Source organism: Lynx canadensis, chromosome A3, assembly GCF_007474595.2.
Source record: "Lynx canadensis isolate LIC74 chromosome A3, mLynCan4.pri.v2, whole genome shotgun sequence".
Lineage (NCBI taxonomy): Eukaryota > Metazoa > Chordata > Mammalia > Carnivora > Felidae > Lynx > Lynx canadensis.
This window is the reverse complement of record NC_044305.1, coordinates 60,350,140-60,377,070: the sequence shown is the minus strand read 5'-3', so window position 1 is coordinate 60,377,070 and position 26,931 is coordinate 60,350,140. Positions and strand designations below refer to the sequence as shown.

Genomic DNA, 26,931 nt, shown 5'->3' with positions numbered 1-26,931 from the left:
GATTTCGGCTCAGGTCATGATCTCATGGTTTGTGGGTTCAAGCCCTGTGTCAGGCTTTGCACTCATTGGATGGAGCCTGCTTGCGATCTTCTGTCTCCCTCTTTCTGGCCCTCCCCGACTCACACACACATTCTCTCTCTCAAAAATAAATAAATGTTTAAAAAAATGAGAAAATCCTATCATTTGCAACAACATGGATAGACCTTGAAAGAATTATGCTAAGTGAACTAAGTCAGACATATAACGAGAAATACTGTGTGATCTCACTTATGTATGGAACTTAAAAACAAACAAACTCACAAAAAAATTAGACTTACAGTTACCAGAAACAGAGGTTAGGGGGAAGGGAAATAGAAGGAAGGTGGTCAAAAGGTATAAACTTCTAGTTATAAGATAAACAAGTACAAGGGATATAATGTACAACATGATGACTATAGGTAATTCTGATACATAGAAAAGCTGTTAAGAGAGTAAATCCTATGAGTTCTGATCACAAAGAGATTTTTTTCTTTTTTCTTTTTATTGTATCTATATGAGAAGATGGATGTTAGCTAAACCTATTGTGGTAATCATTTCACATATATATCAAACCACCATGCCTTAAACTTATACAGCAATGTATGTCAATTTTTTTTCTCAAAATGTGGGGGAAAAAAGAAGGCAGAAAAATAATAAAAAAGAAACAAAAAATGGGACAAATAGAAAATAACAACATGGTAAACTTACACACAACTATGTTAATGATTACATTAATGTAAATGGTCTAAACACTACAACTAAAAGACAGCTATTGTAAGATTGGCTACAAAAAGCAAGATCCAACCATATGCTGTTTAAAGAAATATGTTTTAAACATAAAAACATAGAAAAATTAGAAACAAAAGCATGGAAAGAGATATGCCATTCAAAAAATAATCCTAAGAAGGCTGAAGTGGTTATATTAATATTTCATAAACTATACTACAGGATAAGAAACATTATAATGGGTAAAGGGATGAATTCATTAAGAAGTAAAAATAACCCTGGGGCACCTGAGTGGCTCAGTCAGTTAAGCATCCAACTTCAGCTCAGGTCATGATCTCATGGTTCACGAGTTTGAGTCCCGCATCAGGCTCTCTGCTGACAGCTCAGAGTCTAGAGCCTGCTTCGGATTCTGTGTCTCCTTCTCTCTCTCTCTGCCCCTCCCTGCTCATACTCTGTGTCTTTCTCTCTCTCTCTCAAAAATTTAAAAAAATATATATATATATATACATATATATATATATGAAGTAATAATAACCCTAAATCTATATATATCAAAAACATACCTTCAAATACATGAACTAACATGATATAAATAAAAGAAGAAATACAAATGCACAAATACAGTTGGAGATGTCAATACTCTTCTCTAAATAAGTGGTAGAACAAGTAAATAGAGATTCAGTAGGACAAGAATTGAAAAACTTGACCCAATTGACAATTATAGAACATTTCATCCTAAAGAAAAGAATGCACTTTCCTTTTAAGTGTACATGGAACATCCAGTAAGATGATTACATTGTACATAACAAAGCCTCAATTAATACAAAAGACTGAAAAATCAATAACTGGAAAGATATTTATTTAATCTCCAAATATTTAAAATTAAATGGTACAAAATAACATAAGAGTAATTAGAAAATTATATTCACATAAAATAAAATTAAAACATATCAACTGTATAAGGTAAAGATTCCACTTCTGGCATGGCAGTGTGGCAGAATCACTCCCTAGAGAAATTAGTGAAAATTATAAAAAACCAACTTTACCTTGTCTTTAAATAGGTTCTGGAAAGGGTCCTAAGGACATATAGTAGATGAAGTAACATTTTCAAGAAAACTAACTAAAACTAGGAACAGTGAAAGTCTGCGGCATCTGAACTATGACCTATTCCCTCCTTACTCCCAGCTAAGCATAAAGGAAAATCCACTACAGATGGGATGCATCCAAGAACAGTGCTTCCTCTCCCCTCAGTACCTGGTCAGGAACTAAACTATCTTTCCAGGAGAGACAGGATATCAGCTTTTCTCATCCCATCTCAAGCTATTTGTTTAAAAGGCTAAGTTCCTGGAAAGTATTTCTAGGAAATGGGGACTCCCTTCTTATGCCCATTGTTTACATACAGGCTTGCAGTTCTATCTTATTTGTGGCTTAGTAAGAATACTATGCCTCTGATTCTCCTTGACACAGGTTTTTCGTAAATAGGGGGTTCCATACTTGCAGACGCATGACAATAAGACCAGAGGCTACAGCCACACTTTCCACCATCCCTACCAAGTGCCTAGATCCTAAAGTAGGCATGCCACTCAAAGAGAAGTGCACCACTGTCTTCATACAAGCTTGAGAGCCATGGCTCAGAGATTGTGCCCGTGAAGAGAGGGAGGCCATAAAACAGGAGGTTCCTAAGTTCTTCCAAAGGGACTTCCTTCATTTGTTTTTAAAACTTTTTTTAAGTTTATTTATTCATTTTGAGAGGAGAGAGTGAGCAGGGGAGGGGCAGAGAGAGAGGGAGTCAGAGAGAACCCCAAGATGCAGGGCCCAAACTCATGAACCCTAAAGTCATGACCTGAGCTGAAATCAAGAGTTGGACGCTTAACTGACTGAGCCACCCACGTGCCCTGGGATTTCCTTCATTTTTAATAGACTGTGGGGAAGTTCAAGCCCAGGACAGTCTCAAGAATGAAGGGTCTGGTGAAAAGATTTGGAGGATATGGCGAAAAGAAATTCAGAACAGTGGTAAACTCTTTATAGATATAAAATAAACCATAGGTCAGCTACTTTACCAGAGAGAATCAAGGAACGAGGCTGCTAAGAAGAGCATTCTCAGGTCAGAAAAACTCAAATACTGAACTAAAAACCTATTCCTATAATGGAACCCAAATTTGCTTGAATCAGTATGTGAATCAATTTATGCTTGAGGGCACTGTTGAAAACAATAAAACAAACAGCCAAGAATTTATGGAGCTTAACAGCTGAATGTAGTCTGGAAGCAAGATAATCAAAAAGGACTCACCAAAACCATAGTCATTCCAGGGTAACTGTGAACATACCCAAGGCTGCCCTTTTTGAGAAACATCAGAGGCTTCATATTGCAAGGAGAAGGGGAGGAACAGACTTCACTAAAAGAATCTAACAAGTCACTAAAGATATAAACAAATAGCATTTTGGTTTCTGTTCCAGCATGCAAAGAGCTTGGAAATCATGACTCCCAACCTCACAAGATGAAACAAAGCTGAAAATCTGACAATAAAAACTCTTCTTTGATCAATCAAAGAATTAAGAACATAGAACAAACCACTACTCCCCCAAATGCAGATAAAGGTAAGTACAGAGAATCACAGCTTACCAGGAACAGAAAGTGACACTGAAGCTAGCCACATGCAGTAACTGACTATTTATTGGGAGAGTGAGCATAGACTAGCTTGAGAGATAAAACCTCCTGGGGTCCCAGCTTTAGGGAAGCCCCCACATTTTCATTATTTTCATCTCTAAGAACCCAACAAATTTTCAGAGAAAAACCCTCACATGCTTATGGCAAAGTGAGGAGAAAAGTAGCCATTTTGAAATAATCCTAGAGCATCCTGTTCTCCTTGACAAAGGTCTGCCCTCAAGGGAGATGATTTCTTCAGAGCATACACATGATTTGAACAGAGCCTAATCAATGTGGAGGAATGGAATACCTAACTCAAGATACTCTTCAGCTTTCCCATATCACCTAAGAAAAATAAAAAGGATGGGGCACCTGGGTGGCTCAGTCAGTTAAGTGTCTGACTTTAGCTCAGGTCATGATCTCATAGTTTGTGAGTTCAAGCCCCACATAGGGTTCTATGCTGACAGCTCAGAGCCTGGAGCCTGCTTCAGATTCTGTGTCTCCCTCTCTCTCTGCCCTTCCCCAGCTCGTACTCTGATTCTCTCTCAAAAATAAACAAACATTAAAAAAAAGAAGAAAAGAAAAAAAGGCTGAGAAATACTTGTGAAGGTCACATCCCAGAGACACAAGCCCACTGAAAGACTATGACCTAATCATAGGATTATAGAATGCTTCTCCTCCACCCACAACTTACTACCACATTGACAAGCCTCCTGTGTAATAACAAGGGATTACAGTTGAAAGAACTACAAGGTTCAGACTCTGTTTAAGAAGTCTCTAAGTGAACCCAAAGACAATAGAGAAAACAAAAAGAACAAGAGAAAAATTTAGCTTTGACATGTACAGTTACAGCAAATGGTAATCACAACCTAACTCACAGATAAACATAAAACTTCACTCTTAAAGACCTATTTACCTCAGTAACTTTTACCCAATACAACATATTTGGTTTCAAAAAAAAGTTACAAGACATACTCAAAGGCAAAAAACATAGTCTGAGAAGACAAAGAAAGTAACAGAGTAAGACTTGTATATGCAGAGATTTGGAAATTATTAGACAAGGAATATAAAATAACTACAATCAGTATTCTGTGGGCTGTAACAGAAAAACTGGACAACATACAAGAACAGATGGGTAATGTAAACAGAGAGGTGGAAACTCTTAAGAGCTTAAAAGGAAATGCTAGTAATCAAAAGCACTGTAACAGAAATGAAGAAGGCCTTTGATGGGGTCACCATCAGACCGGAACCAGCTTATGAACAAACTGGTGAGCTTGAAAATCCAATATAAATTCCCAAACTGAAATTCAAAGAGAAAATATAAAGGAAAAAGAGGAAGAAAATCTTCAAAAATTGTAAGACAATTTGTTTTTAATTTTTTTGACATTTTATTTGTTTGTTTTTTTGAGAGACAGAGAGAGACAGAGTGTGAGTGGGGGCAGGGTAGAGAGAGAGGGAGGCAGACACGGAATCTGAAGCAGGCTCCAGGCTCTCAGCTGTCAGCACAGAGCCTGATGCAGGGCTTGAACTCATGAATTGCAAGATCATGACCTGAGCTAAAGTCAGATGCCCAACTGACTGAACCACCCAGGGGCCCCCAAAAATTTTAAGGCAATTTAAAAAGGTATAATACACACATAATGAAACTATCAGAAATGTAAGAAAGAAAGGAACAAAAGAAATATTTAAAGTAATAATAACAGGGGCGCCTGGGTGGCTCAGTTGGTTGGGCGACCGACTTCAGCTCAGGTCGTGATCTCACAGTTCATGAGTTCAAGCCCCGCATCTGGCTCTGTGCTGACAGCTCAGAGCCTGGAGCCTACTTCAGATTCTGTGTCTCCCCATCTCTCTACCCCTCCCCTGCTCACACTCTGTGTCTGTCTCTCAACAATAAATAAATGTTAAAAAAAAGAAATAATAACAAATTGCAAAAATTAATGACACCAAACCAACAATCCAGGAAACACAGAGAACACCAAGTGGCAAAAAGTCTACATGTAAGCATATAGTATTCACATTGCAGAAAATAAAATGCAAAGATAAAATCCTGAAGAAGCCAAAGGGAAAAACTCACATTACCTATAGATGAACATGGATAAGAATTACAGGACTTCTCTTCAGAAATCATGCACACAAGCAGAGAATGGAGTAAAATATTTAAAGTATTGAAGGTCCTTTCTGCCTGCGGACGCCGCGGAGTAAGCATCGTGAAAGTCTCCCCTCCCACCGTCGTCATGTTTAAGTCAGAGTCTCCCAAAGAGCCTGAACAGCTGCGGAAGCTTTTCATTGGAGGTTTGAGCTTTGAAACAACCAATGAGAGTCTGAGGAGCCATTTTGAGCAATGGGGAACGATTACAGACTGTGTGGTAATAAGAGATCCAAACACCAAGTGCTCCAGAGGCTTTGGGTTTGTCACCTCTGCTACTGTGGAAGAGGTGGATGCAGCCATGAATGCAAGGCCACACAAGGTGGATGGAAGAGTTGTGGAACCAAAGAGGGCTGTCTCGAGAGAAGATTCTCAAAGACCTGGTGCCCACTTAACTGTGAAAAAGATTTTTATGGTGGCATTAAAGAAGACATTGAGGAACATCATCTAAGAGATTATCTTGAACAGTATGGGAAAATTGAAGTGATTGAAATCATGACTGACCAAGGCAGTGGCAAAAAGAGAGGCTTTCCTTTTGTGACCTTTGACGACCATGACTCTGTAGACAAGATTGTCATTCAAAAATACCATACTGTGAATGGCCACAACTGTGAAGTAAGGAAAGCTTTATCTAAGCAAGAGATGGCTAGCGCTTCTTCCAGCCAAAGAGGTTGAAGTGGTTCTGGGAACTTTGGTGGTGGTCGTGGAGGTGGTTTTGGTGGGAATGACAACTTTGGCCATGGAGGAAACTTCAGTGGGCAAGGTGGCTTTGGCGGCAGTCGAGGTGGTGGTGGATATGGTGGCAGTGGGGATGGCTATAACGGATTTAGTAACGATGGAAGCAACTTTGGAGGTGGTGGAAGCTATAATGATTTTGGCAATTACAACAATCAATCTTCAAATTTTGGACCCATGAAAGGAGGAAATTTTGGAGGCAGAAGCTCTGGCCCCTATGGTGGTGGAGGCCAATACTTTGCCAAACCACAAAACCAAGGTGGCTATGGCAGTTCCAGCAGCAGCAGTAGCTATGGCAGTGGGAGAAGGTTTTAATTACTGCCAGGAAACAAAGCTTAGCAGGAGAGGAAAGCCAGAGAAGTGACAGGGAAGCTACAGGTTACAACAGATTTGTGAACTCAGCCAAGCACAGTGGTGGCAGGGCCTAGCTGCTACAAAGAAGACATGTTTTAGACAATACTCATGTATATGGGCTCGAGGACTGTATTTGTGACTAATTGTATAACAGGTTAGTTTCTGTTCTGTGGAAAGTGTAAAGCATTCCAACAAAGGGTTTTAATGTAGATTTTTTTTTTTTTTGCACCCACGCTGTTGATTGCTAAATGTAATAGTCTGATCATGACGCTGAATAAATGTGTCTTTTTTAAAAAAATAATTAAATAAATAAATTAAATAAATAAATAAATAAATAAATAAATAAATAAATAAAGTATTGAAGGAAAAATCCCACCAACCTAGAATTCTATATCTAGAAAAGCTATTCTTCCAAAGTGAAGAAAAGATAGACCTTCTAAGGCAAACAAAACCAAAATGAATTTGTTGCCAGTAGATGTGCCTTAGAAGAAATGTCAAAAGAAAATTTTCACAGAGAAGGAAAAGGATATATGTTAGGAACTGAGATCTATGTCAATTAAGGAAGAGAAAACAGAAAAAGAATAAGCGAAAGTGAAATAAAATCGTTTACTTTTCTTATTCTTAATTGACCTAGCAGATAACAGTTTGTTCAACATAATAGCAACAATATATTGGAAAATTATACCTTATGAATAAATAAAATGATTGACAGCAATGTTATAAAGAATAAGAGAAAAGATTTTCAAACACTCTATTTCAAGATACCTGCATTATCCCTACACTTGTAAAGTGTTGTTTAAAAGTGGACTTAGTTCTAAGTGTATATTAAAAATCTATGGTCACCACATAAAAAAGTTTTTTAAAAAGAACTATATTGGAGTGCCTGGGTGACTCAGTTGGTTAAACAGCCAACTCTTGATCTCAGTTCAGGTCTTGGTGTCAGAGTCAAAATTTCAAGCCCTGCACTGGGCTCAGTGCTAGGTGTGAAGCCTACTTACAAAAAGAGAAAAGAAAAGAAAAGAAAAGAAAAAGAACTATATTGATATGCTAACAAGAGATAAAACAGAATCATATAAAATGCTCTATTTAAAAAAAATGCTCTATTAAAACCATAAAGGCTAACAAATGAGTGGAATACAAAAAAGAAACAAAGAATAGAACAACGAATAGAAAATAGTTACAAATATGGTAAATATTAATCCAACCATATCAATAATCACTTTAAATGCTAATGGACATATACACAATTAAAACACAGAATGTCAGAGGCACCTGGTTCGCTCAGTCAGTAAGGTGTCCAACTCTTGATTTCAGCTCAGGTCATGATCTCATGATCATGAGATTGAGCCTGCATTAGGCTCCACTGCACTGGGCATGGAACCTGCCTAAGATTCTCTCTCTCCCTCTTCCTCTGCCCCTCCCCAACTTATGCTTTCACTCTCTCAAAAAAAAAATTTTTTTTTAATGCAGAACATCAGAGTGAGGGGGGAAAAAGCCAACTATATATATATTTATTTACAAGAAACTCACTTTAATATAAAGATGCAAAAAAAAGATAACACTAATCAAAGGAAGGCTGGAAGAACTATATTAATTTCAGACAAAGCTGATTTCAGAGAAAGGAAACTTATCAGAGATAAAAAGGAGGCATTACAGAACTATAAAAATTTAATTTATCAAGGCCTAACAATCTGTGACTTCTGGGGAAAATAAAGGAGTAAGAAGCCCCTAAGCACACCTTGTTCCATAGATACAACTAGGTAACACACACATCAGTGTAAATAACCCAGAAAATGACCCAAAGATTGGCATAATGGACTCTCCACAGCTAAATGTAGAGAAGAGGCCACAAGGAAGAGTGTAGGAAGGGCAGAGACATGATCGGAAGCTAAACGACCTGTGGGGCTCTCTGTTAGAGGGAGGAATGCCGTGAATGCAGAGAGGAGAGAGGAATAGACTCTCACACTGGGGAGCCCATGCAGGAAAGATGAAGCCCATAACATCTGGCTCTGAAAACCAGAAGGGCCAAATTTTTCAAGTTCTTACAATCAGCAGGACTTAACCCTTGGAACTTTAAAAATCAGCAGGCTTGGATCTGGGAGAGCTGGAAGGGCAAAAAGAAACTGAGTCCCTGCCCTCAAAGACACAGCGCAACAAATGGCCCAGCAGAAATACAGCACTGAAGCAGCAGTTTGAAAAACACCTGGGGTATATGGGAGATTGTTTACTAATCTAAGGACATGTGATGGAGATCTTTGGGAGACTTCTCCAGGAAAAAGGAGCTGGTGGGCACCATTTCCCTCCCCTGCCCCCAGCCTAGGCACACAGACATCTGTAGAAACCAGTGCTGCTAACACCATACCATACTTCTGACTTGAGCAGTTCTGAAAATCCACCCCCTCCAATGCAAACCTTGCTACCACCACCCACCCTGACCCCTGTTTCTCTGTGGTCCTGCCAACTTTGATATACTCTTGGCCAGAGCCGATCCAAAGCAGTGCCACAAGCCTGATAGTGGGCAAGCATCCCTGACAGGGGCCACCACTACTCCCAAGTGACTCCTGCCTGGGAAAGAGGGAAAGATAACCAAACACACAAGTCCAGCTGGGGCCCCAGCAACAGGCTGGGGACAGATATCTAGTCTGAGGGCAGGCCTTACCCACTAACAAAAGCTTCTCAGGGGACAAAATAGGGAAAGCACCCTGCAGTTTGGTGCTACTGCATCTCTATCAAACACCTAGTCTGACTCAACGTAAGTCCAAGATGGCCCCAATTGGCCCACTAACAACATATAGGGACTAACCCCTGTCCACAGTAAAGTGAGCCGTTGCAGACAACAGGACTGAAGGTAAAAGTGGTTCAGTCACAACAGCAGAGTACATGCAACACACATAAGAGACACCCCTGAAGCACCAGGTTCTAGTGAACAGTGGACACTGCACTGTAGGGCACTACAGGACCTCTTCAAGAGCAGGAGACAAAACTGACTTTACTAACACACAGAAACATACACAATGAGGAGACAAGAAAATGTTCCAAATGGAAGAATAGGACAAAAATCACAGCAAAACACCTACACAAAACAGAGATAAGCAATATGCCTGATCAAGAATTTAAAATAATGGTCATAAAGATACTTACTGGACTTGAGAAAAAAGTGGAGGACCTCAGTAAGACCCTCAATAAAGAAACAGAAAACTTAAAAAAGAACCAATCAGAGATGAAGAACTCAATAAATAAAACTTAAAATGTACTAGATGAAATAAATAGTAGACTAGAGGAACCAGAAGAACAGATCAGTGACCTGGAGGACAGAGAAATGGAAAGCAATTAAGCTGAACAAGAAAGAGAAAAATAATAATAAAATATGAAAATAGACTTAGGGAACTCAGTGACATCATCAAGAATAATAACATTCACATCGTAGGAATCCCAGAAGAGAAGAGAGAGAGAAGAGAGGGCAAAAATTTTATTTGAAGAAATAATAGTTTAAAAGTTCCCAAATCTGGGGAAGGAAACAGAAATCCAGATCCAGGAGGCACAGAGAGCCTGCAACAAAATCAACCTAAGGAGTTTCACACCAAGACACATAATCATTAAAATGGCAGGAAGTAGTGATAAACAGAGAATTTTTAAAGCAACAAGAGAAAAGAAAATAGTTACATACAAAGAAGACTCCATAAAGCTATCTGATTCTTCAGAGAAACTGCAGGCAGTGGCATGATATAATTGCTGAAAGGAAAAAATCTTCAGCCAATAATACTCTATCCAGGAAGGAGAATAGAAGGATAAATAAAGAGTTTCCCAGAATAAGTTAAAGGAATTCATGACCAGTAAACCAGCTTTACAAAAAAATGTTAAAGAGGACTCTTTAGGGTAAAGGAAAGACCATAAGCAGGAGTAAGAAAAGTAGGAAGCACAAAAGGAGTGAAAATAAGTATACCTATACAAATCAGTCAGGGATTCACAAAATAAAAGGATTTTGAAGTATGACACCAAATATCTAAAACATTGCAGGGCAGAGGAGAAAAGAGTGGGTTCAAACATAAGTGACCATCAACTTAATGTAGACTGCTATAAACAGAAGATGGTATATACAAACCTATTGGTAACCATGAAACAAAAATGAGTAACAGATATGCAAAAAATAAAGACAAAGGAATCCAAGTATATCACTGAAGAAACTGAACAAACTGTGAGAAAAGAGCAAGAGAAGAAAGGAACAGAGAAGAATGGCATAAACAACCATAAAACAAGTAATAAAATGGCAATAAGTACATACCTATCAATAATTCCTCTGAATATGAATGAGCTAAACATTCCAATCAAGGGCAAAGGGTGACAGAATGGATAAAAAAAGTAAGACTTATCTATATGCTGCCTACAAGAGACTCATTTCAAATCCAAAGACACCTGCAAATTGAAAGGGAGGGGATGGAGAAACATTTATTATGCAAATGGAAGTGAAAAGAAAGCTAGGGTAGCAATATTTACATCAGAGAAAATAGATGTTAAAACAGACTATAACAAGAGGCAAAGAAGGACACTACATAATCAAAGGGAACAATCCAACAAAAAGATATAACAATTGTAAATATTATTGCACCCAATATGGAGCACTCAAACATATAAGGCAGCACATAAAAAAACACAAAGGAAGTAATTGATAGTAAAACAGTAATAGTAGGGGACTTTAACACCCCACTTAAACCAATGGATAGGTCATCCAAACAGAAAATCAAAAAGGAAACAGTGACTTTGAATGACACACTGGCCCAGATAGACCTCACAGATATCTTCAGATTAATCCATACTAAAACAGTAGAATACACATTCCTTCAAATGCACATGGAACATTCTCCAGAATAGATGATATATGAGACCATGAAAGAAGTCTCAACAAATTCAACAAGATTGAAGTCATACCATGCATGTTTTCTGACCACAACACTATGAAATTAAATATCAACCATAAGAAAAAAATCTGGAAAAAACACAAATACATGGAGTTTAAATAACATGCTACCAAACAATGAATGGGTCAACCAAGGAATTAAAGAGGAAATAAAAAAATACATAGAGAAAAAGGAAAATGAAAAAAAAATGGTCCAAAATCTTTGGGATGTAGAAATGTTGTTTTAAAAGGGAAGTTTAGGGGCGCCTGGGTGGCGCAGTCGGTTAAAGCGTCCGACTTCAGCCAGGTCACGATCTCGCGGTCCGTGAGTTCGAGCCCCGCGTCGGGCTCTGGGCTGATGGCTCAGAGCCTGGAGCCTGTTTCCGATTCTGTGTCTCCCTCTCTCTCTGCCCCTCCCCTGTTCATGCTCTGTCTCTCTCTGTCCCAAAAATTAAAAAAATAAATAAATAAATAAATAAATAAATAAAAAAGGGAAGTTTACAGCAATACAGGCCTACCTGAAGAAGCAAGAAAAATATCAAATAAACAAACTAACCTTACACATAAAGGAGCTAGAAAAAGAAGAAAAAACAAAATTCCCTAAACCAGAAGGAAGGAAATAAATATTAGTCAAGAAATACATGAAATAGAAACTAAAAAAACAATAGAGCAATGAAACCTGGAACTGGTTCTTTGAAAGATCACCAAAACCAGCTAACTGAAAGTCAAACTCACCAAGAAAAAGAGGACTAAATAAAATCAGAAATGAAAGAGAAATAACAACTGACACCGCAGAAATACAAAGCATTATGACATAATATTATGAAAAATTATAAGCCAACAAATTCAACAAACTAGAAGAAATGGATCATTCCCAGAAACATAAAAACTACCAAACTGAATCAGGAAGAAATAGAAAATTTGAAGAGTCCAATTACTAGCAATGAAATTGATTCAGTAATCAAAAAACTCCCAAGTAACAAAAGTCTAGGACCAGATGGCTTCCCAGGTGAATTCTACCAAACATTTAAGGAAGAGTTAATACCTATTCTTCTCAAACTATTTTAAAAAATAGAAAAATGAAAGCATCCAAATTCATTCTATGAGGCTAGCATGACCCTGATACCAAAATCAGATAAAGACACTACAAAAAGAATACTCCAGGCCAATGTATCTGATAACCATGGATTCAAAAATCTGCAACAAAGTGTTAGCAAACTGAATCCAACAATACAATAAAAAAAAATCATTCACCATGATCAAGTGGTATTTATTCCTGGGATGCAAGGGTAGTTCAATATTTGCAAATCAATCAATGTGATATATCACTTCTACAAGAGAAAGAAAAAAAAAACACATGGATCACCTTTATAGATGCAGAAAAAGCAAATGGCAAAATACAACATTTAATCATGACAAAAACCCTCAACAAAGTAGGTTCAGAAGAAACATATAACATAATAAAGGCCATATGTGAAAAACCCACAGCTAACATCATACACAATGGTGAAAACTGAGAGCTTTTCACCTAAGATCACGAACAAGACAAGGATGTTCACTCTTACCACTTTTACTCAACATAATACTAGATGACCTAGCCACAGCAATGAGACAAGAAAAAGTAATAAAAGGCATTCAAATTGGTAAGGAAGAAGTAAAACTTTCACTATTTTCAGATGACATGACACTATATATATATACTTTTCTATACAGTAATAATCAAGTAGCAGAAAGAGAAATTAAGAAAATAATTCTACAGGTGCATGGGTGACTCAGTTGTTAAGCATCTGACTCTTCATTTCGGTTCAGGTCATGATCTTGTGGTTTATGAGTTCAAGCCCCATGTCAGGCTCTGTGCTGACAGTGTGGAGCCTGCTTGGGATTCTATCTCTCTCCCTCTCTCTCTGTCCCTCCTCCATTCATGCTCTCTTTCTCCAAATAAATAAACTTTAAAAAAAGAAAAGAAAAGAATGCCATTTACAACTACACCAAAAATGATAAAATGCCTAGGAATAAAATTAACCCCGAAGGTGAAATACTTGTACTCTGAAAACTATAAAACACTGATGAGAGAAATTTAAGAGGACATAAGCCAATAGAAACATATTCCATTATCCCGGATTGGAAGAACCAATATATATATTTAATGTTTATTTAATTTTGTGAGAGAGAGAGGGAGATGGGGAGGGGCAGAGAGAAAAAGACACACACACATACACACACACACACACACACACACACACACACACACACACAGAATCCGAAGCAGGCTCCAGGCTCTGAGCTGTCTGCACAGAGCCTGATGTGGGACTTGAACTCACAGACCACGAGATTTTGACCTGAGCCAAAGTCAGATGCCTAACTGACTGAGCCACTCAGGTTCTCCTGGAAGAACCAATATTTTAAAATATCCATACTACCCAAAGCAATCCTACCAAAATATCAACATAATTTTCCACAGAACTAGAACAAACAATCGTAAAATGTTATGGGAACCATAAAAGAATAGCCAAAGCAATTATGAAAAAGAACAAAATTGGAAGTATCACAACCCCATATTTCAAGATATACTATAAAGCTATAGTAAGCAAAACAGTATGGTACCAGTACCAAAATAGACACATACATCAATGGGACAGAATAGAGAACCCAGAAATAAACCAATAATTATACAGTTAATTAATCTTTGACAAATGAGGCAAGAATATACAATGGGAAAAAGACAATCTCTTCAACAAATGGTTTTGGGAAAACTAAACAAAAAGCAAAATTAAGCTACTGGGACTACATAAAAATAAAAAGCTTCTGCAAAGCAAACAAAATAATCAACAAAACTAAATGACTACCTACTGAATGGGAAAAGGTATTTGGAAATGACATACCCCATAAAGGGTTAGTATCCAAAGTATATAAAGAACTTATACAACTCAACAACAAAAAACAAATAATCCAATTAAAATAGGCAGAGGACCTGAATAGAAATTTCTCCAAAGAAGACATACAGATGACCAACAGACGCATGAAAAGATACTCAACATCAGTAATCATCAGGCAAATGCAAATCAAAATCACCATGAACTATCACCTCACACCTGTTGGAATAGCTGAAACCAAAAACACAAGAAACAACAAATACTAGTGAGGATTTGGAGGAAGAACCCTTGTGTACTGTTGGTGAGAATGCAAACTGGTGCAGCCACTATGGAAAATAGTATGGAGTTTCTTCAAAATTAAAATTAAAATTAAAATAGAACTACTATATGATCAGTAACTCCACCACTGGGTATTTACCCAAAGAATACACAACCACCAATTCAAAGAGATACATGCACCCCTATGTTTACTGAACTATTATTGACAATAGCCAAATTATGGAAGCAACCCAAGTGTTCATTAAAGGATAAATGGATAAAGAAGATGATTTCTTTCTTTCTTTCTTTTTTCTTTCTTTCTTTCCTTTATTTCTTTCTTTCTCTGTCTCCTTTCTTTTCTTTCTGCTTCTATTTCTAGTTCTCTCCATATATAATGGAATCTTACTCAGCCATAAAAAAGAATGAAATCTTGTCATTTGCAACAACATGATGGAGATAGAAAGTATAATGCTAAGTAAAATAAGTCAGTCAGAGAAAGACAAATACCATATGATTTCACTCATAAGTGGACTTTATGAAACAAAACAAATGAACAACAACAAAAGAGACAAACCAAAAAACAGACTCTTAAGTATAGAGAACAAACCGAGGGTTACCAGAGGGGAGATAGGAGGGAGGATAGGTAAAACAGTTGAAGGGATTAAAAGTACATTTATCATGATGAGCACTGAGTAATGTATACAATTGTTGAATCACTATATTGTACATCTGAAACTAACATAACACTGTATGTTAACTGTACTGAAATTAATTTTTTTTTAAAGTTAATAAAAAATAAAGTTGGCAATGAAGAAAAAAAAGACACAACCATTTGTAATGTATATGCACCTAACAAGAGAATATGTCAACATATGTAAGGCAAGAAATAATAGAATGACAAGGAGAGACACACAAATCCACCCCTATAGTTGGAGACTGCAATACCCTTCTATATGGAACTGACATATCTAGTAGGCAGAAACTCATAAAATATATAGTTGAACCAAACAACACCAATCACCTAGATTTAACTGACATTTCTAGAGTACTTAATTCAGTAACTGCATAATACACATTCTTAATCTCAAACATTCACTAAGGCAAACCACATATAGGCTATAAAACACACTTCAACAAACTTTTAAAAATAAAAATCATACCAAATGTGTTCTTTACTCACAACAAAATTGAATCAGGAATTATTAACAGAAGGATAGCTGGAAAATCCCAAAATATGTGGAAATCAAATAACATACTTCTAAATAACACATGAGTCAAAGAAGAATCTTAAGAGAAATTTTTAAATATTTTAATAAAATAAAATAAAAATATAACTTGTCAAAATTTGTGGCATGCTGTGAAAGCAGTGCTTATGTGAAATTTATAGCACTGAATGCATATGTTAGAAGAGAAAAAAGATCTAAAATTAAGAATATAAGCTTCTACCTAAGTAAACTAGCAAAAGAGTAAATTAAATGCAAAGTAAGCAGAAGAAAAAATTAATAAAAACCAGAGCAGAAGTCTATGAAATTTAAAACAAGAAGTTAAACAGAACGTATCAAATAAACCCAAAGCTCATTCCTTGAAAAGATCAATAAAATTGATTAACTTTTAGGCAGGCTAACCAACAAAAAAAGAGAAGACACAGATAACTAACATCAAAATGAAAGAGAGACTACAACTACTGATCATATGAACATAAAAAGATAACAATATTATTGTTAATGTTTATATCCTCTAAAACTTTGAATGTTGCATACTAATCCCCAGTCCATATTTGGATGTGGTTCCTTTGGAAGGTGGTTACAACTGAGGGTGGACTCGGTGCCATTATTTAAAGAAAAAAAAAAGACATCAAGGAACTCCCTCCCCTCTTCCGGCATATAAGGCCACAGTGAGAAGAGCTAGAAGTAGGTCCTTACCAGACACTGAAACTGCAAGAGTCCTGATCTTGGACTTTCCCATCTTCAAAATTGTGAAATGAATTGTTTAAGCCATCCACCAGGTCTGTGCTATTTTTGTTATAGCAGTCCAAATGGACAAAGAAAATTATGAACAATTCTTAGCATACAAAATTGATAACTTAGATGAAACAGAACAATTCCTTGAAATATAAAATCTGCCAAAATTCATACAAGGAGATATAATCTCAAAGGTCTATAACTTATAAGAAATTGAATCAACAATTTATAAACTTCCAAAACAGAAATCACCAAACCTACATGGTTTTGCTGATTAATTCTACCAAATACTTAAGGAAGAAATTACTCCAATTCTATACAATCATTTCCAGAAGATCAAAGGAGATGGAAAAGTTCCCAACTCATTCTACAAGGCCAGCATCTGGTACCAAAATCAGAAGGAGATTTTTCAAGAAAGGAAAATTACACACTACTATCTCTCATAAACATATATGCAAAAATATTCGACACAACATTACCACATTGAATCCAGTAAGGTGTAAAAAGAATTGCACACCACAACCAAGTGAAATTTATTCCAAATATGAAAGGCTGTTTCAACATACAAAAATCAATTGATGCAGAAGTGATGTAGCAAGATGGCTAAACAAGATATTCCTCACATGTTTCCCCAACTTAATCACAACAACTTCATATCTGTTCACAGTCACAAGTGCCTATGTGGGAGCTTTGCAACCCAGGTAGGAGACTGTGAAACCCCAGTGGCCTACAAACAACGAGAGTCATTTTGAGAAGACAAGCCCATACCTAGGTAGCTGACTCGATAGCTGTGGCCTTAACTACAGACCCAGAAATAATTCCATACCTCTGAAGACTGGGCTACAGCTATCACCAGCACCATACTCCAAGGGATGCAGGAGTTGTCTCACTCAATCAAGGGATGGGTAATAGGCTTACAGAAATTTGACCCACCTGTGGATAATGAAGTGCCCGAGAATGGCTCCAGCCTCTCTTGGCCAAGGTCTGGGAGCCCTGGGAGAACAATGAATTAGACAATTATCCATAGAAAAAAGAATCTTTGAGGGAGTCCAGAAGTCCAGGAGAGAAGTTCTAGCAACTCATTGGAGGGAGAAAATAAAAAGTAAGACTAAAGATGGTGGGGTAGTAGGATCCTAAGCTCACTCATCCCACAGACACACCTAGATAATAGCTAATCCAGGAATAGCAGCTTACCCAGGAAACGATGTGAAGACAAGCAGAACAGACTTTACACAGTTAATCATAGAGAGGAGGCTACATCAAAAAGGGTAGGAGGGATGGGGAGTCAGGAACTAGACTCCCTGCAAGACAAACAGGAGGGCACCACAAGCACAGAGAAAGAAGAGAAGCACCACAGACATGGAAGACTTGCACTGGGAAGACAAATCCCCATAATATTTGGCTTTGAAAACCAGTGGGACTTAACTTTGCAAGTTTTCACAATCAGTTGGGCTTAACTGTGGGTATTTAAAAATCAGTGGGCTAAGTTCTAGAAAAGCCAGAGGGCAATAGGAGACAGAGTCCCTGCCTTTAAAAAGAGCATAACAAAAAATCCTGCAGAGATACAATATAGAAGGAATAGTTTGAAAAGCAGCTAGGGTGTACATGAAGGTGGTTTATATTATGCACTGGAGGGGAAGGGATCTTTAGACTTCTCCAAAAACAAGAAAGCTGGTGGATACAATTTCTCCCCCCAACCCCACCCCAGAGTTCTCTTATGGATCCCCCCATCCAATCACCTTGATCAGCAGGAGTCCTTTCCAAAATGGCTCCTGCCGTATATCATACAATCAGCCCATGCAGGGATTGGTATCACACCAAAGGGACTCCTGCCTTGAGATGAAGGGAAAATAACCACACATACCATTTCCACTGCAGCCCCTGCAGATAGACCTGGGGGCAGACATACAGTTTAACTGTAGACTGCGCCCACCAACAAAAGGCTCTTAAGGAGACAACACAGGGAGAACACTCTGCAGGTTGGTGTGACCAAAGCCTCAATAAATGTGCTGAGGACAGGCATTTGGCTTAACTGATAAAGGTGACACTGCCCAACTACTAGCCCAAAGAGGCCCCAGATTGGCTCCTTATCAGCACAGAGACCAAACCCTGCCCACAAGAGGTAAAATGGGCTATTGCAGCTAAATATACTGAAGGCAAATGTAGTTCAGCCACAACAGTAGAGCACATGCAACCCATAAAGGAGATACCCCTGAAACACCTGGTTCTACTGAACAGGGAACACTGTGTTACAGGGCACCACAGGACCTCTTCTTCATAAGGCCACTACTTTCAAGAGCAGAAGATGTAACTGACTTTCCTAACACAAAGAAGAAAACAGAGGGGCAAAATGAAGAGACAGAGGAATATGTTGCAAATGAAAGAACAGGACACAATCACAGCAAAATAACTAAATGAAACAGAGATAAGCAATATGCATTGTAAAAAATTCAAAGTAATGTTCATAAAGTTAGTAACTGGACTTGAGAAAAGAGTGAAGGTCTTAGTGAGATTTTCAAATTAGAGATATAAAATATAATAAAGAACCAATCAGAGATGAAGAACTCAATAACTGAAATTAAAAATACAATAGAAGTGAATCAACAGAAGATTAGAGGAGGCAGAAGAATAGATCAGTGACCTTGAAGGCAAAATAATGGAAAGCAACCAAGCTGAACAGCAAAAAATAAAAAAGAATAATAAAAAATGAGAATAAGTCAAGCAAAGTTAGCAACATCATCAAGCATAATAACATTATATTATAGTAAAACCTTGGTTTGTGAGCATAATTTGTTCTGGAAACATGCTTGTAATCCAAAGCATTATGCATAAGCTATTATATAGGAACCTAACAGTAATGACAAATCAAAAACCTATAATAGATACATAAAAAATAAAGAGAAAGGAATCCAAGCATATCAATAAAGAAAGCCATCAAACCACAAGGGAAGAGAGCAAAAGAAGAAAGAACCAGGAGGAGGAGGAGGAGGAGAAAAGAACAGAGAAAAACTGCAAAAACAAAAACAAAGCAAACCTCTGTATAACAAGTAACAATATGGCAATAAGTACATACTTATCAATACTTATCAATACAATTACTTTGATTATAAATGAACTAAATGCTTCTCTCAAAGACACAAGGTAGGGGCACCTGGGTGGCTCAGTTGGTTAAGTGTCCAACTTCAGCTCAGGTCATGATCTCGCAGTTCACAAGTTCAAGCCCCATGTCAGGCTCTGTGCTGACAGCTCAGAGCCTGCTTCAGATTCTGTCTCTTTCTCTCTCCCTCTCTCTTTCTGCCCCTGCCCTGCTCATGCTGTCTCTCTCTCTCTCTCAAAAAAAAAAAAAAAAGACATAAAGTAATTGAATGGATTAAAAAAGCAAGATCCACCTATATGCTGCCAAAAAGAGACCTACTTCAGATGTAAAGGCACATGCAGACTGAAAGCAAGGTGTGGGAAAACATTTACCATGCAAATGGAAGTGAAAAGAAAGTTGGCATAGCAATACTTATAAGAAACAAAATAGACTTTTTCAAAGACCATAAAAGGAGACAAGGAAAGATACACCATATTCATAAAGAGATTAATCCAACAAGAAGATAGAACAATTGTAAATATTTATGCATCCAATATGAGAGTTCAGTCCATACACAAGGCGACTATTAACAGACACAAAAGGAAGAAATTGAGAGTATTACAACAACAGGAGGAGACTTTAATATCCCACTTACATTAACGGATAGATCGGACAGAAAATCATCAAGGAAACAGTAGCTTTGAATGATATATTGGACCAGATGGACTTAACAGATATATTCAGAACATTCTATTCAAAACCAGAAGAACATACATTCTTTTCAAGTGTACATGGAATATTCTCCAGAGGAGATCACCTAAAGCCTAAAACAAATCTCAATAAATTAAAAATATTGAAATCATATCTCATCTTTTCCAACCACAATGGTAGGGGTGTCTGGGTGGCTCAGTCAGTTAAGCATCTGACTCTTGGTTTTAGCTCAGGTCATGATCTCATGGTTTGTAAGTGTGAGCCCCACAATGGGCTCTGTGCTGACAGCGTGGAGCTTGCTTGGGATTCTCTCTCTCCCTTTCTCTCTGCCCCTCCCCTGCTCTCTCTCTCTCTCTCTCTTCCAAAATAAATAAATAAATGAACTTTAAAAATTTTATAAAACAATCACAAGAAAAAAATCAGGAAAGAACACAAATACATGGAAACTAAATATCATGCTACTAAATAATGAACAAGTCAACCAAGAAATCAAAGAGGAAATCAAAAAATGCATGCAGACACATGAAAATGAAAATATAACAGCTCCCAATCTTTGAGATGCAGCAAATGATGTTCTAAGAGGAAAGATTACAGCAATATAGGTCTACCTCAAGAAGCAAAAAAAATCTCAAATATACAATTGAACCTTACACATAAAGGAGCTAGAAATAGAAGAACAAGGCCCAACACCAGTAGAAGGAAGTAAACAATAAAGATTCAAGCAAAAATAAATAACATAGAGACTAAAACAGATACAATATATCAATGAAATCATGAGCTGGTTCTTTGAAAAGATCAACAAAACTGCTATACCTTTAGCCGCACCCATTAGAGAGACAGAGATAGAGACAGAGAAAACCCAAGTAAATAAAATCAGAAATGAAGGAAGAGAAATAACAACCAATATCATAGAAAGGATTATGAGAAAATATTATGAAATATTATATGCCAACAAATTGGACAACCTAGAAGAAATGAATGCATTCCTAGAACCATATAATCACCCAAAATTGCATCAAGAAGAAATAGAAAATTTGAACAGACTAGCAATGATATTGAATTGGTAATCAAAAAACTCCCATCATACAAAATCCAGGACCAGATAGCTTCACAGGTGAATTCTACCAAACATTTAAAGAAGAGTTAATACCAAAGGAGAAGAGGCCAAGATGGCAGAACAGCAGAGAAGATTTTTTTGTGTCTCTCATTCCTGAAATACAGCCAGATAAACACTAAACCATCCTGCACACATAGAAAACTGATTTGAGGATTAACACAACAATCTACACAACCTGAACCAGAGAACTCAGCATATATGCAGGGTGGACAGATGAACTGGGGGAGAAAACTGGAGGGCAGAGAGCTGTTTTTGCTTGCAGAGAGAAGACAGAGATGGGGCGGGGGGAGAGTACAGAAAGAATCCCCCCGCCTGAAAGCAGCTGGAGAGAAAAGAAAGAGTACACAAGGGACTGAACAAAAAAGGGAGAAAGGAGAAAGGAGAGGGTTTAAATTCCATTAAGACTCTATAAACAGAGGAAGCACATAGTCTGAAACTCCTCAGCTCAATACCTGGCGGTGCTCTGGTGGGAAGGGTGAATCCCCAGGAGCAAAGACCAAGGTCCTCGGGGTCCTCAGGCCAGACAGGGAGAGGTGGTCCCCTGCTGGGAGGACATTTGGTAGAGGCTCTATGGCCTCCCCACAGGCAAAGGTCCCAGTGGAAGCCAGAGAACAACCACATTTTCTGGTGCTGGAACAAGGACATTCAAGTGGAGGCCTAGCACCAGATGTGTGTTGTGATTTTCCATAATCCCTGAAACGCTGCTGCTACACAATCGCATGACCTTTTCCTGGCTGGCACTGAGCCACAGTCTCTGGGCACTGGCAGCAGCGTGGTCTTCCAAACATTCCTGGGGACAGGCTGGCACCCAGCCATTGCTCAATGAGATCCTCCCTCAGGTCAAAGCTGGAGACCCTCAGAAGTGAGGGGTTGGGAAACACAGCTGCATCTGAGATAAAACTCAGGAGGGAGGTGCTGCCTGGCAACCTGATGACTTGGTCAGGGACAGTGTAAAAGCAGGGAGTGGATGGAAGCTGGAGACAAAGGAGGGGTGCGCAACTGCTGGTGGGGAGAGCAAAGACTTCTGATACTAGAGACTGGGTAGCTGAGTGACACCATTTTCACTCCTCCCACGCATGCACATACACACCTACAGGCGCCACAACAATCCACCCCAGTAAGCTAAGCAGCACCATCTAGTAGAGAACAGAGCCATTACACTAAGCCCCGCCCAACTGGGCCAACCTCACTCTTTAGGAACAACACAAGTCTCTCTGCCTGTTTAGTTTACAGACTATAAAGTACTTCATAGTTTGACTTCTAGGGGAAACCGATTTAATTTCAATCATACCACAGTTTGTTTGCTGGTCCATCTATTCAATTTTTTTTTCTTTTCTTATTCTTCAATACAGAAAGAGAAAAAATTTATTTTTATTTTCCATTTCTATTAAAAATATTTTCTTTAGTTTTCTACTATTTTTTTTACATTTTTGTAAATTTTTTAAACTCTATTTTTTACTTCCATTATTTCACTTTATTCTATCTCACTGTATTCATTTTTTCAAAATTTTAAACATTTCCCTTTTTCTTTTCTTATCTTTCCCCCTTTCCTCTAATCTATCAAGCTCCTTTCAACAACCAGATAGACCAGAACACACCTAGGATCTAGCATCCTTTATTTGATTTTTTTGTGGTTTTTAAATTTTTTATTACATTATTATTTCCTTTTCTTCCTTCAAAATGACAAAACGAAGGAAATCACCCCAAAAGAAAGAACAGGAAGAGATGACAGCCAGGAACTTAATAAACAGATATAAGCAAGATGTCTGAATCAGAATTTAGAATCACGATAATAAGAATATTAGCTGGGGTTGAAAACATTAGAATCCTTTTCTGCGGAGATAAAAGCTAGTCAGGATGAAATTAAAAAATACTATAACAGCAGGAATCTCGAGGAGTGGCCATGGTGGCAAGGATGGATGAGGCAGAGCAGTGAATCAGCGATACAGAGGACAACTTATGGAGAATAAAGAAGCAAACAAAACAGTGAGACTAAGGCAAAAGAGCATGTTTTAAGAATTAGAGAAATCAGTGACTCATTAAAAAGGAACAACATCAGAATCATAGGGGTCCCAGAAGATGAAGAGAGAGAAAAAGGGGTAGAAGGGTTATGTAAGCAAATCACTGCAGAAAACTTTCCTAACCTGAGGAAAGTCACAGACATCAAAATCCAGGAGGCACAGAGGACTCCCATTAGATTCAACCCAAAAACAACCATCAACAATGCATATCATATTCAAATTCACAAAATACTCAGGCAAGGAAAGAATCATGAAAGTAGCAAGGGAAAAAAGTCCTTAACCTACAAGGGAAGACAGATCAGGTTTGCAGCAGACCTATCCACAGAAATCTGGCAGGCCAGAAAGGAGTGGCAGGATATATTCAATGTGCTGAATCAGAAAAATATGCAGCCAAGAATTCTTTATCCAGCAAGACTGTCATTCAAAATAGGAGAGATAAAAAATTTCCCAAACAAAAATTAAAGGAATTCATGGCCACTAAATCAGCTCTGCAAGAAAATTTAAGGGGAACTCTCTCAGGGGAGAAAAGATGGGGAAAAAAAAGAGAAACAGAGAGAGAGAGAGAGACCTAAAGCAACAAAGACTAAAAAGTACCAGAGAACACCACCAGAAACCCCAACTCTATAAGAAACATAATGGCAATAAACTTGTATCTTTCAATAAACTCGTATCTCACTGTAAACATCAATGGACTAAATGCTCCAATCAAAAGACATAGAGTAACAGAATGGATAAGAAAACAAGATCCATCTATATGGTGTTAACAAGAGACCCACTTTAGACCTAAAGACATCTTCATATTGAAAGTAAGGGGATAGAGAACTATCTATCATGCTAATGGTCAACAAAAGAAAGCCAGAGTAGCCATACTTATATCAGACCATCTAAACTTCAAAATAAAGATTGTAATAAGAGATGAAGAAGGTCATTATATAATAATTAAGGGATCTATCCACCAAGAAGACCTAACAATTGTGAACATTTATGCTCCAAATATGAAAGCACCCAAGTATATAAACCAATCAATCACAAACATAAAGAAACTCATTGGCTATAATAGCATAATAGTAGGGGACTTCAACACCCCACTTAGAGCAACGGACACACCATCTAAACAGGAAATCAATAAGGAAACAATGGCTTTGAATGACACACTGGACCGGATGGACTTAAAAGATATATTCAGAACATTTCATCCTAAAACAGTGGAATACAAATTCTTCTCCAGTGCACATGGAACATTCCTCAGAATAGATCACATTCTCGGACACAAATCAGCCCTCAACAAGTACAAAAAGATCGAGATCATACTGTGCATATTTTCAGTCCACAATGCTATGAAACTTGAAATCAACCACAAGAAAAAATGTGGAAGATAGCAAATAGTTGGAGACTAAAAAACATCCAACTAAACAATGAATGGGTTAAATAAGAAGTTAAGGAGGAAATTAAAAAATACATTTTGTTCTTTCTTAAAGATAATTTCTATAAGTTTATTGATATTCTTTGTTTAATGAGACATTATCATCATATCCTCCTTCACTTATTTAAACATTTTTCGTTTAATTCTTTAAACATATTTATAGTGGATATTTTGAAATTTTGCCTGTCAAATTTGACATCTGATTTTTCTCATAGCAATTTTTGTTGTCTGCTACCTCCATCTGCTATTCCATTGATCTATTTGTCTCTATTCCATTGATTGATTTGTCTATTCTTTGACCAATCCTGTGCCATCTTAAACACTGCAGCACTATAGCAAATCTTTAAGTCAGGTTGTGTTCTCCTTTAGTATTGAATTTGCTATCTTGCCTTTCCATATAAACTTTATAATCAGTTTGTTAACATCCACAAAACTACATGCTGGAATTCTGGCTGAGATGTAATGAAACTATACATCAATTTGGGAAAACTAGCATCTTAACAATAACAAGCCTTTCTACCCATGAACATGGACTCTTTCTCCATTTATTTGGATCTTTGATTTCTTTCATCAAAGATTTATAACTTTTCCTTATATATAACTTGTACACATTTTGTTAGATTTGCATTTAAGTGTAAACACTTCCCAACTCATTTTATCAGGCCAGTGTATTATTCTGTTACCCCCCCAAAAAAGATAAGACATTAATCACAAGGAAAGAAAATTATAGACCATTATCTCTTAGGAATATAGACACAAAATCCTCAACAAAATACTAGAAAACAAAATCCAGCAACATAAAAGTTAATTATACACCATGACTAAGGTGGGATTTACTCAGGAATACAAAGTTGGTTTAACATCTGAAAGCCAATTAATGTAATATACTGTATTTATAAAACAAAAAACAGACACCACATGACCAAAGACACAGAAAAGGCATTTGAGGAAAAATCCCTCAACTAGCATAATAATGGTGAAACACTAAATGTTTTCCCCCTAAGATCAGGAAAAAGACAAGGATGTCCCTCTCCTCTTACCACTTCTATTCGCATTGCTCCAGAAGTTCTAGGTAGGGCAACTGACCAAAAAGAAATAAAAACATTCAGATTGGAAACAAAGTAAAAACTGTTTGCAAATTACACAGTCTTGAATATAGAAAATTGCAAAGAATCCACTAAAAATGATGACAATGAAGAAATTCAGCTAGGTTGTAGGATACAAGATGAATGTATAAAAACCAATTGTGTTTTTATGCATTCACATTGAATAATACCAAAATGAAAATAACAACCCTGTTACAATAGCATCCAAAAAAATAAAATACTTAGGAATAAATTTCACAAAAGAAGGCATAACTTATACTCTGAAAACAAAATATCATTGAAAGAAATTAAAGATTTAATAAATGAAACTAGAGCCAGTGTTCACTGATCAGAAGACTTAATAATGTTAGGATGGCTGTAGTTCCCAAATTATCTACAGATTCAAAATAATTCCTATCAGAACCTCAGGTGGCTTCTTTAAGAAATTGCAAAGTTGATCCTAAAATTCATATGGAAACTCAAAAGACCTAAAATAGCCAAAACAATCTTGAAAACAACAACAACAACAACAACAACAACAACAACCAAGGAAGACTCACACTTTCCCATTTCAAAACTTACTACAAGGCAATGGTAATTAAGACTGGGGTACTGCCATAAGGATAGACATATACATCAGTGGAATAGAATTAAGAACACAGAAATAAAATCATGTGCCTAAAATCTACTGATTTTCAATAAGGGTACCAAGAGCAAATGTTGATTAGACAACTAGATAGCCAGATGCAAAAGAATGAAGTTGGACCCTCACTTCACACTATGTACAAAAAATTAACTCAAAATGAAGCAAGGACCTAAATGGGGGCTCAGAGCCTAATTTTTGAGGTGATAAAAATTTTCTAAAACTGTGGTAAAGGCTGCATAA

General features: G+C 37.3%; 1 protein-coding gene and 1 pseudogene across 6 annotated transcripts in view; one reads left to right on the top strand and one right to left on the bottom strand.

Moving 5' to 3' along the window:
* TSGA10 (testis specific 10) overlaps positions 1–26,931 on the bottom strand; it is a 179,079-nt gene that overhangs the window by 62,251 nt on the left and 89,897 nt on the right. The window lies entirely within an intron of this gene.
* On the top strand, positions 5,589–6,746 carry LOC115510493 (annotated as a pseudogene).